Source organism: Dipteris shenzhenensis, chromosome 2 (assembly GCF_047967505.1).
Source record: "Dipteris shenzhenensis isolate YYH24624 ecotype China chromosome 2, Dip_SZ_1.0, whole genome shotgun sequence".
NCBI lineage: Eukaryota > Viridiplantae > Streptophyta > Polypodiopsida > Gleicheniales > Dipteridaceae > Dipteris > Dipteris shenzhenensis.
The window spans coordinates 18,120,936-18,133,487 of NC_141597.1; the positions used below are offsets into that span (position 1 = coordinate 18,120,936).

Below are 12,552 nucleotides of genomic sequence, written 5' to 3' on the forward strand. Positions count from 1 at the left end.
ACCAATGCCGGATCCAATTGATCCAGATGGATCTAGCGAAGAAGATGAAGATCACAATATGAGCCAAGAGGAAGATGCGCATAATGACATCGTACGGGAGGAAGATGGAGATCACGATATTGAGGAAGAAGATGACGCAATCATCAAGAATCACCACAGTTTATTGAAGAAGATGATCAAGTCTTAGGTGAATGTATGATGCTAGAGTACGATGATGATAGGAGATCAACTCGGTATAGAGTTAGAGATAGACTTGTTTGGTACGTTAGACTTGGCTCAGGAAGCTATTGATGTAAATTCTCTTCATTGATTTTTTTCATCTCAAATTTGGACATGAAAATATGAGCTTCAAAGGCTTGATGTACATGCTCCTATACTTTTATTCTCTCAAAGGATCAAACATGTATGAAAAGGGGAAAAAAAAAAGTCATTGGGAAAAACTATCTCTTAAGGTCGGTATGGGAAAAAACACTCTTTGTAAAACATCGCTATATAATGACCATTCACAAGTCTGATAAGTGTCGCTATATAGCGACGCTCTTTTAATGTCGCTATAGAGTGACACTTGTCTAAAGTCACTATATAGCGACACTTAATGAATCCCGCTTTGGTTACCGACAATTAGCGAAAATGATCAACAAGCATTTGAAGAAGCGGTAAAGAGTTTTGGAAAGGCAATGAAAGAGGCCTGGACAACATGTAACATCACTCATTACATGGTAAGAACAATATCTTGTTTTTGTGCATGTTTTTTTTAAAAAGCAAACAATATTAGTTTTATATATTCTAATGCCCACTTGCCTATGTATCAAAACAACATATGATCTACAATCACCTTTTTTTCTTTGTAAAAGAATATGGATGCCCTACAATTTGGTCCACACAGGGAATGGAGAAATCACACTACATGGCATGGAATGCATTCTTTAGATATACACAACATTTTGGAGGAAAACAAAAAGCCAATAGTTTAAAAGAAGTCTTTCAGTGGTTCTATCGAGGAATACTACAAAGGCTTCAAGCCAAGAAGAAAGTTACTACATCACAGGTTAAGCTATCTTGGCTCAAAAGGAAAAAAGGAGGCAAATTTTGGAGAACTCAAATGCAACACAAAGACATGATCACTGGAGATACTCAAAGATATTTGTAAACCACAAATGGGTAGATATAAGCTAAGTGCTAAACCTTGTTCATCAATTGGTGTCATCAAATGTAACAATTTTTTTTTGGCAATGAACAAGACTTGGATCTTTCATTCATAAGAATTCATTGTATGCAACCATTGAAATATTTGAAATGCACTACATATATTTCTATTTGAAAATGTACATTTTTTTGTCACAAATACATATAAATATAACTAAGACATTCTAAAATGACAGTGTTCTCACAATTCAACTCTTAGACTACTTCTATCTTGTAAAATATACAATGCCATACAGGCTATCCTTCCAATGGTTTGCCAACTTTTCTTGGAATCCTTCTTGTGACTTTGATTGGAGACCTTTTTTTCTTGAGTTGAGGAGCAACCGAACTCTGCTCATCTTGCATAAGAGTTGTTGTGGTCACAGTTTGCTCTTCATCTATTTTGTCGGGAAGGGCCACCAAAGAAGGCTCTCGATTCCTTATGAGCTTATGCTTTCCATGAGCTTGCAAGGAGAGGGGATCCTTGACAACACAAGCTAGTGCCAGGCAATATATGTCAAAAAGTAAGCAGCTCTTGATCCTTGCTTTCTAGCATAACACCCAAAAATAATTAAAGCAGACCACTTCTCTATCAGAATGATCTTATCTATTTGCCACGATATAGGATGACCACCCAAAACTTTTGACAAACACTTGAAAAAATAAGTAAGAGCAACTCCATCATTGCTAAACAATTTGCTAAAAATCAATATCTTTGCAGTAGATAGGTTTTTAATATAATGAGAAAGGCTTGATAGTTTACCAACCCCAAGAATTCTACTTCCAGCTGCCCTCAGGAGGAATGTGTCATCTTCAATGAACAACTGCCATACGAGAAACACACTTAGATTTAAAACAGACCATCAAATTGCATATCTAAACTCCAAATTCAAGAAAAGTATGTGCCTTACCTCAATATTCTCATCTTTCTCTAGTATATCATTATTAAACAAGGAGATACCCGTCTCCTCCTTCCCCTCGGAGCTCTAACTGATATCCAAGCTTGCTGTGAGGTTCATTCGTGCTTGGGTTTCCTAGAAGATTGTCTCATCCACCTCTTCATACATTTTGGCTTGCTCGAAACAGATGGACAATGCTTCCGAAGGATTGAATTTGTCCTCCGGCTCTAACAAAGGATCATCGGATCAATCCTTACTTCCTTGTCAACCTTGCAAGATTGTGCAATAAGGGCAATTGCATAATCTTCTCTCAAATTAAACAAGCACTGTATGTCATACAACAAGACATACTCTTTTCCCTCAATATTGAACGAGGGAAGAATGGGCACAGTGAGGTCAGAGCTCTTAGCCTCAACGTCATCCACTAGGATAACATCTCTTAGGGTCTCATTTTCCAAGGCCACTAGGTCTAATGCTGCAACTGCAAGCTCCTCTTTTGGATCGATCTTCTCTTCCACTTCTGGTAGGTCTGACTTATCTTTTGTTTCCTCTTCCTCATTGTGGCTATCCTTTGTGTCCTCAACTGATCCATCAGTACAATGTACATACATAGCAAATGCAAGTGACTCTTCAAGTATCCTACAATTGCCCTTGTGTACAATGTAGATTCCCTTGTGGCAGTCTTCAAAGCTATCAAACAGCTTGTGCATTTGATACCTCATCCTGCTATTTTAAATAGTCCCTTATGTATATTTATTTCTATAAATTTTGGAACTAAAAAATATCCTTCTGTTGAACTCACGTGATAGGGTTACATATGATGAGTGACCCCCCCGAGCGTCGAACTTGGTTTCTCCTTTATTGACACTTCATATTGAGAAGAATCAACTGATTTGCTATTGTTGCTTTCTATCACAAAATCTTCATGCTCACCAAGCTTCACCACCTTCCTCCCTACGACACGTGCATTAAGGGTCATTGCAAGATGAATCTTTTGCCATGTTGCCTGTGACACTTTTGACCTATAGTATGCACAGGGTGGTGACACACCTAAATCTTCTTGGGCAATGTTTCTGCTTGAACCAACACATTCATTCCTTTCTTCATTGCCATTAGAGCCTACATTCTCCAACTTGAATCCTGCAGTTGTGAGGCAGTCAACCTCTTTTTGTGTAAGGGATGTACCTTCTTGTACAAGCCATAAATTTGGGATGGTATCTGATACTGGACTAATGTTGGAGTCAACATTCCATGCACCAATGATGTTATCTTCATTAAATTCTTCCTTGATTTTCCAACTTGTACTTTGTGTGCATGCATGCCTCCATATATCATCAACCGAGTGAATGTTGCATTGTGGGGCATGACATAGTGAGTTGTACTCTAGCACACACTAGTAAGCATAGGTGCTTTCGGTAAAAATGGCACCTCAAGGACCCTCCATCCTTGACAGAGGGCAGCATGTTGATATCATACTTCTTTCCCAATAGACCCTTGAAAAGTGCATCATTCTTCATTCCACTATTCAACAATTTTGGACACAATGGATTCACATTCAAAGGCACCTGCACATGAAGATTTGCGAACCGTGCCTTCAAATGCAATATTGCAAGTTATAGAGTTTGTCCACAAGTGGCCATCATATTTGAGCTCCATACCCTCCATTGGTCGATCTGCTCTTTGGGGGGGCAGCTCAAAGACACAGTCTCCATCATACTCTCTTGGGAGCTCATCCACTTGCACAATGCGCCCAGTCCTTCTCACTAATGTCGCTAAACTAGTTGATGCACAATGAGAAAGTATGTAATCTATAACACTGGTCCCCTTTGATCTTGCACTTTTACTTAAGGAGGGTACATCCTCTTTAGCGAATCACAAATAGTTTTAAAAGGAGCCTAACTGGATGAGGCAACCTTGTCTACACTTGTTTTCCATGCAGGCCAAGAGGAAGATACACTTCCAATAAATGTGCGGGCTTTACTCCCAGGTGATTCCATAATATTTATTGGTGTGAGAGAATTGGACCCCGACATTGTGAATTTCCACTCTGATGTAGACACCATCTGGACGGCCTCATCATCGTCTTGAACACTCACAAAACATTTATCATCACTATATACATCATCCTTGACATATATGGTGTGTCAATCACTTCTAGCCATTGCCGGTGAGGATGTCCTCTCTCTGGTGGACACTATATACTTGTTAGACAAGCTTGAATCCACAATGAAATGTGTACCTCCTTCCATGTCGGTGTGCTCCACCATAGGGACCAAAGTTTGGCCATAAACAGTATTAGCAAATCACATCATTGACTCCATCAAATATGAGGCCTGTAGGAAGCTTATTAACCAGGAAACTTTTGTTCACAACACACTTTCCTTCCTTCAATGGGATTTCTACTTCTTGCAATAGGCACTAAGCATCAGATTCAATGGTTTGCTATGGCCATTGTATAAGTTTTCTGCACATAAGTTTGCAGAGGGTGGGCAGGGACAAGAAGAGAAGAGTATTGCGAGAGGAGGTATAAGCTAGGGCATGGTAGGGGAGGCAAGGAAGTGTGTTGGGAAGGGAGAAAAAGAGAAAGGCACGGAACAAAAGAGAAGGGCCAAGTACCAAGGGAGAGGGGGGGCAGTGCAGCAAGGAATATGCAGAAGAATGTTTGCTTAGGAGGCCATGTGGCTTAGGAGGCCATGCAGGACTGAGGGCAACCATGTAGAGGTGAAAGGGCTGGCATGGGAGAAAGAAGCTCCACAGCCTAGAGAGTGGGGAGGAGGAGGTTCAAGATGGTAGGGAGCTAGGACTACAATGTGTGCAAGTGGGTTTTGAGAAAGAGAGAGGGGAGACCAAGAATGGCCCAAGATGCCAAGATGGTGAATGGGCTATGGGAAAGAGAGAGAGAGAGCCCAAGATGCCTAGATGGTGAATGGGCCTTGGGAACTTGGAAGAGAAAAGCAAGCTCAATGGTCACGAGTGTTTTGGTTGCCTTTCATCCTATCCTATCCTATCTGTCCATCTTTTATCCAATAATAATAAGCATTTTATCCTTTTATCCAATAATAATAATATTAAGCCTTTTATCCTATCCTTTTGTTTTGCTTGTTTTCTAGTCTATCCGTTGTAGAGAAGCAAAAAGAATATTTTGACTCGCCGCTTTCGTAGCCATTTTTCGTACACATACGCCTCCAGCAGTGGACCTGTAGCGCCTCTAGTTCTGTTGAGAAGTACTAGTCGTGGACGATGCAGCGCCTCCAGTTGCTGGCGCTGCCTACTCCAAGCTCCATCCTCTCCTCCTCATATCTCGACTCAACTCTCTTCTCTCTGGTCCAACGACTCGACTAGACTCTCTGCTCTTTGCACGAGCTCGTAGTCTTTGCAATATAGGAGCACCGGTGCAAGCTCGACACTGGCAAACGACGTTGTAACTCTGGCATATGCGTAGCTCTGTCAAGAGGCTCCTCCCTTCTCCCTCGTGGTAAAGCCTTCTCCCCCAACAAAAGACGCCTCCCTTCTCCCTTGTGGCTCCTCCCTCTGTCACGCGCAGCTCCCCTCGCTCAGCTCCTTCTACTCAACTCCCCATGCTCAGCTCCCCACGCAACCTGGTACGTAGGCTTGTCTTTCCTCCCCTCGCCTGGTTCCTCCTTCATCCTGAATAGTTTTCTTATAGCTTGGGGTGGCAGTCCTCCTCACGCTTGTTTACATATTCCGTCTCAGCAAATCATCCATCCACCTTTCCCACCCACTGCGAAGCTTCTGTCCTCATCGTTTTGCTTCTTTGATACTCATCGCCTTGCTGTTTATTGGTATCAGGTAGCTTCCAGCATTTACGCCGGGCGAAAGATGCACTTGGCAGACCCAAATGGCCCAAGTTGGCCTTTTGGTGGCTCAACGAGCGATTTGCACTGGGCGCAAATCCATGCTGCTGCCAAATGGCCGTAGATGGCTTCAAAGTGGCCTGCTCTCCATTTGCGCTGGGTGCAAGCCTTTACAACCACAGCCAAACGGCAAAAATTTTCCATGCGGCTTGAAGAAGACGGGTTTGCGCTGGTGCAAATCACATAGTAAGGGGCCAGACGGCTTGGCCGGGTTGCTAGGAGGCTTCACGAGTGCGCCATCTTTGTTTTGGCAGGACTGTGTAGCGTTGTTTTGACTGTTATTTTCTTTGTTGCTGAATACTGTGGTGTCCCCGTAGATTTCCTTTTACCATCTCGAACAACCATGGAGATAAAGGCATAGTTGAAATAGCGACTACAAGACACTTGCTCAGGTATGCTAGAACACTCACAAGCTTCCATATTCAGAGTGACATCACTGCCAATTGCTATATCTACATTGCTAACTATAATGGCAACTACATACATAGACATTCACCTTCTATGTTCATGTCAAAACCTGTGAAAGTAGAAACATCGGGCTAGAATAGGGACTAAAAGCAACTTGTGGTTATTTGTCTCTCATTACAAGTTGAATGCTACCTAACTCAGGCAGCAAAGCTAAGCATTGACACCATGGAATGAGTTGAGAAGATCAACCGCACACATAGCCCATTAGGCAAGCTATCGAGACTAATAGTGGACTCCCCTGGGCAATAAGACTTTCACTTTAATGACTATCATCATCGGAAGGATTATGGTCAATCGCAGTTGAGGTCATGAAAGGATTACATTTACTAGACACCTATTGGAATAATGCTCTAGCCATATTTGAGGCTTTAATGGCAGTCAACGAGTATGAACTTTTTATTAAGCACGCTTGTTTTAAAGTGGAGTGTAAGTTTTACACCACTTATATTGCATTTGGCATTATGGCTCCAAGACGTGTACCATATGTTAAAGTGTGGTTGTGAATGATGCTTCCTTTCCCTTATTTGGGTAGGTACTATGGAAATTTAAGGATTTATTTGAGATCCATGCCTTAAAGTGAAGTCGCGAGACTATCATACATTATTTTTTCATGGTGATCTAAGTAGTTGGTGGCATGGTCTTGGTTGTAGCATTCACTATGGGTGGCATTTGGAGCATTGTGGATTTAGGCATGAAATGGCCCTCTTAAGGCTTCATGAAGTCACAAGCCACTCGTGGATCACAATTTTTGCCATATCCAAATGCCGGTGGGAAGTCTACATTTTCTCAATTGACCAAGGTAGAAAAGTTTTGGACATTGGTGATTTTTGCTCATGTTTTGTTGAAGTTCTTCCTTGAAAAATGGAAGATTGAAGAGAGGATAGGCAAAGCTGTCACTCGCAGATTGTCAAAATTCCATATTGGGATGCAGCCACCAACACACTCATTCTTTCCCTGATCTTTGAATATAGGGGTTTGTTGCTTGAAGCTGTTTATCAAGTTCTTCTTCCTACTTAATCTCACTACTTTTGTTAATTATTAAAGGAGTGAAGTATGGAGTTAGTAATCTTAATCTGAACTTGAGAGATCTTAGTACCAGTTCCGTAACCCCTTAACATACCACAGAGGTCTAGGATTTGTTGAATACATTGTTCTGCCTTATCTGGGTTGTTCTGCCTTGTGTCTACCAGATATAGAATAAATTTGTCCTTGCTGTGAACAAGTGCCATGGATATGTACTAAAGTATCTTCGTGGCGCTTTCCAGTTTATCTTTAGAAATAGCAATTACATAAAGTAAATACAATAACACATGTAGTAGCAAGGAGCAACGACAATATAGTGGCAAAGGTATTTTTTAAATCTAAGTTTTCAACAACGGCCACATCTCTGAGTATGAGGATTTTAAGAGAATATTCCTTGCTTTGATCCCAATATTGATGCCAAGATAGATTGATGACATGTGAACCAGCAGATCACATTGTTTTGCCTAATTGTATAAGAACTTCTGGTTAATTTGTTACAGATGGAGTTTAGCAGTGGACTTGGATCCCGCTATTCCTTGCAATCTCAGCAGAGATTGCCAGAGACTACAATGTCACAAGGTCCAAAGATCACCTCTGGAGTAGTGCCTGCATCTCAGATATCTTCCTTAGAGAGGATCAGTGAGGAAGATGTGCCCAATCCTCCTGCATCAGAAATAATTAAGGCATATGAAAATATAAAGGGACCAACAGAGAGTAGCAATGCAACACATGAGCTTCAAGGTAAAGGTTTTAAAATTGGTTAGAACGGTAAAACCTTATTTATGATATCATATTGATCATGTGATGCTATTGGGTATTGAGGTTGATAATTGAATGATTTTCTTAAATTCGACATTTGCTTGAAGGTAAAGAGACAGAAGATAACCGCCTTCCGAGAGAGCTCAGTAACTGATATAGAAAGCGCACTAAGGTGCACTTGTTACATGAGGTCGTGGAGACACTCGTTCTCAAGAAAGATACAGAGGTGCCTTTGATACCCTTGTGTAGATTTGCGGCCATAAACAAGGTCATCAGGGTGGTGGGAGACAATGTAGGTGTCTTGGCAAAGAAATTTGACCAGCAAGGGTACATTGATAGCAGGGGTGACTTCTTGGTGTCACTCGAGCATCCAGGGAGCCGGAGCTCACTTGGTTAGATGAGGATCGACAGCCCTACATGGGAATTGGTAAACCATCAATTTGAGAATGAATTGGATACGCGACCATATTGGGTCAACCTAAAGGGAAAGAAATTTCTTGTTTGGATGAAAACCATCGACTCAAGGCATGGTTAGGGAGGATAAACACAGGTTGGTTCTTTTGCATTTAGAGTATGTAAATTTTATTCATAGCATGTTTTTTTTTTTCCCTTTTCAATATTGAGTGAACTTGCTGTACAGTGTATTCAAATATGATGGATCAGCACATTTGAATTAGCTGCAAGTTCTTACAGTTCCAGCATACATAGGAGGGTGAGGTGTTGTTAGCTCTAGCTAAGGTCATTAGGTATGAATCCACTGTCATGCTTACTGTTATGCTTTAACTTTCTAGTTTTTTGGTGTCTTAAAATGGTTATCTAACGAATTGCATGTCCATGTGTAGGCTTGCACATGTACATGTCCCGCACACTATTACACATGATATATTTATGATGCAAAAATACGGCACTGCAAACAAAGAGACACTCATGTGCTATTTTGCAGTGGAGGACAAAAGATTGGTTGAGGGTATGTTGTTGAAGAAGAGGACTGGGCCCTTAAAGGCATGGTACAACTTGCCCATGTCTATACTTAGATAATTTGTTTTTAGGGTGAGTGCCTTAAAGATGTTGGTTGGTTGATTACTTGGTAATGATTTCTAGGTTATGTTATGTCAAAAAAGTTGTGGTTTTTTTTCATAGGATGAGTACCAAAAGAAGTACCAGGAAGAGATGGACAAAATAAACACTTCGACCTTGTCACTGGAGGAATATGATAAGGTACAAGGCAAGGCATTGGAGAAGGCAAAGGAGAAGGTGAGGAGTAGAGGCTATCCTTTGTAGTCGATTGCCAATCCAACAAATGGTGAGGGATTTTTAAGCGTCTTGTTCTCCATAAACTAGGAGCAGAAAGGAAAGATCATAATGGAGGATAAGCTTACCATGCTTGGTGCATCGATACTATCTGTAGAGAAGTTTTTCTTCTATCTCTTTTATTTATTCCTTTGTGTTGTATGCTTCAAGTTGTTGGAAGATGGGTTCGATTAATGGATTTTCTAATGGTAGGAAAAAAGAGGTCTTGAGAGTGCTTACAGGAGATACAATTGTGTAGATGGAGCTAGGCATGCCATGTGACAGTATGGAGTGGAGGAGGTACATTGCAAGGGAGACGTATTGGTATCAAATGATTGAGAAGGCATGCAAGATGATAGGACAAATGAATGTACGATTTGATGGTCTAGGCATTCAGTTCCCTTGTAATGCAGTGAAGTATTTTAGAGCATGCCGGCAGATTCCTTCCAAAATATGTTTCTGGACTTAGTAGGTGAGAAATTTTGGTTTTGGGAAATATTTCTTGCAATCAAATATTTGAAATCATGCTGGAACATTCTCTCATAAAATGCCTATCAATAGCATACTAGGCAGGCAATATGAAGAGCTCACTAGTTGCGGAGAAGCAGTCATAAATGGGTATGTCTGTGTGGTGCCTAGTGTACAGGTAATTAATGTTGGATGCTCTAGTCCATACAAAAAGTCACATGATAGTATATGATGATGGATTAATAGTTATGTAAATGACTTGCGGGTGGTTTTTCAAGCTGGTGGGAGAGCATGCTCTAAATGAAATGCCAGTGGAGTGCCATAATTGGTGGATAACAAAAGGGCCACTACGCATGTTTCATGACACATGCTCGTAGCATCCTGGTGGGTTGTCAGAGTGGGAGATGCAAAGATGCCCCTGGTGGTTCGATTATCCTCTCAACAAGGTTCCCGAATCAGAGAAAGAGCTATGCAATGGTAAATAAGTGCTCCTCTTGGTTCATTGCTTGAGTGTGTCATTCATATTTCAAGAAATGCATTGGAATGAACGCATGGTTTAGAATTTGTCATGTGGAGGCAAGCGCCAGGCAAGAGGACAAGGGACATTGGTTCTACTACCAAGAACCTACGTACCAGTATGAAGAGAAGAAATGATGGGAGAGCATCGCAGGCAAGCAAGGTATTGCAATTTGGTACTGTTGTTGAAGGAAGGAGTAGTCAAGAAGATGACGGGAACAATAGATCTGATGACACGGAATCAAAGAGGGAACAAAGATGCCTCCAATATTATGTCCGTGGATGGCATTGCAAGTACTTGATTGACATTGTGTTTTCTACTGGCTATAGAGGAGACTGTATATCATAGGGTAGTGAGAGTTGACTGGATGGATGTGCACTTATCACTAGTGGATGAAAAGTAGCACCAGTATATATTCAATAGTCTGCAGGTGTATTTTAATCAAAATGGTATGAATATGATTATTGATGTGAATGTCTCTATTCTTTAGGTCTCATGTGAAAGTAAGGAATTTTCTTAAGTTGTTGACCCCTCCATCAATCACAATTGAAGTGAAAGAAACAAAGGCATCTGCAAGCATGATGTGCAAAAACTTTCCTACATCATCTCTGGTTGAGCGCATCTTCGAAAAGGATATTTTGGACTAGAATTGGTTAAATATGGGTCTTGTGGAGGCTATTCCAGCATTTGCAAACCATATAGTCAAAGATGGGGTTATCTTATCAGTACTTGCTTGCTAGAACATATGTGTTATGTTCAGTTAGGAGCAATGGATAATGGATTTGAGTTAGTTCGCATGCTGATGGTATACCTTGACTGTAGCTACATGCAAGAGAATCCCAAAGAGATGGTACGTGCAATCTCATTTAAATGGTAGTACAGTTTCAAATATGTTCATGCACAAATTTATGAAAGTTTGACTTGTTTAAGTTTTCATGGTTACAGATGACCTGGCTCTAGTATTGGGTATGTGGTAGTGCCATGGATGCAAGATCCCCACGTACTACAATAAATCCTTAGCAAAGAAGAGCCTTGGCAATGACATGCATTAGCCAACCAAACTGGATAAGGGAGACAAAAATTCACACCTTCAAAGGCACACAAGAGGGATGCAAGTTCGTGCGAGGTGGTGTGGAGAGACAACTTGGATTGAGCAAGTGATTTTAATTTGTAGCTTCTTTTTTCAGTCTTTGTGTATGGTTGGTTTGTTAACAACTGAGGATCTTATTTCCAGGTTTCTCTTGCACACATTCATGTAGGAGGGGGACATGATTGTGGATGCATTTGTAGGCACGGGGAACATGGCACATGCATGTGCAAAGCTAGGCAAACATTGTGTCTCTCTTGAGAAAGATGATAACATGGTGACTGTCTTGAAGCCCTTAGAGCATAGGCATCCAGATGCCAAGAAAGGGGAATGAAATTTTCCTATTTTGTGATGATAATATACATTTTGTGCTCCAGGGCTTTGAACAGATGTTTATGTATTTGAACTTATATTTGTTTTAATTTTGTGGACCATTGCTTTGAACAGATGTTTCATTTTATCTCTATGGTTTGTGTTTTTCACTGTTTATTACATCCATTAGGATAAAGAGAGTAGATATCAATTTTTGAACATAGATATATCAAATGATGTATGAGGAATGAAGTGAACTAGGAAGTTGTTGACTATTGAGTGAGCTATGACTTTGTTTTTGGAATCATGACAATCAGAGACCTAGAGAGAGAGAGATACATTTCATTTTATCTCTATGGTTTGTGTTTCCATTGTTTGTTTCATTTCATTAGGAAAAAGAGAGGAGATATCAATTTTTAAACATAGATATTAGATGATGTGTGAGGAATCGCGATACGTGAAGTGAACTAGGAAGTTGTAGACCATTGAATAAGCTATGACTTCATTTTTACAATCATGTTAATCCACTCGCCTAAACTATAGCCGCTCGCCTAGGTCCACTCACGTAAAAATTTTAGCCGTGGTTTTCATAGTGCAAGAGGGAAGGAGGCAATTATGCATAGAAAATCTTGACTCTATGCATTTCAAAATAGTAGAGTGCAAGATCTA

The 12,552-nt window shown here is 40.7% G+C and overlaps 2 long non-coding RNA genes across 3 annotated transcripts; both read left to right on the top strand.

Moving 5' to 3' along the window:
• The first annotated feature begins 5,499 nt into the window (after positions 1 to 5,499).
• On the top strand, positions 5,500 to 8,928 carry LOC147904416 (uncharacterized). The gene is made up of 3 exons (XR_015542807.1): positions 5,500 to 5,559; positions 7,951 to 8,191; positions 8,850 to 8,928. It is a non-coding gene; the product is annotated as an uncharacterized LOC147904416 (long non-coding RNA).
• Positions 8,929 to 9,054: 126 nt separating this feature from the next.
• Positions 9,055 to 9,812, top strand: LOC147904417 (uncharacterized). Of its 2 annotated transcripts, XR_015542748.1 has the most exons (3): positions 9,055 to 9,216; positions 9,350 to 9,463; positions 9,713 to 9,812. It is a non-coding gene; the product is annotated as an uncharacterized LOC147904417 (long non-coding RNA). The 2 variants fall into 2 exon arrangements; XR_015542750.1 differs by lacking the exon at positions 9,713 to 9,812 and having other exon boundaries at positions 9,055 to 9,259; positions 9,350 to 9,438.
• The last annotated feature ends 2,740 nt before the right edge of the window (positions 9,813 to 12,552 follow it).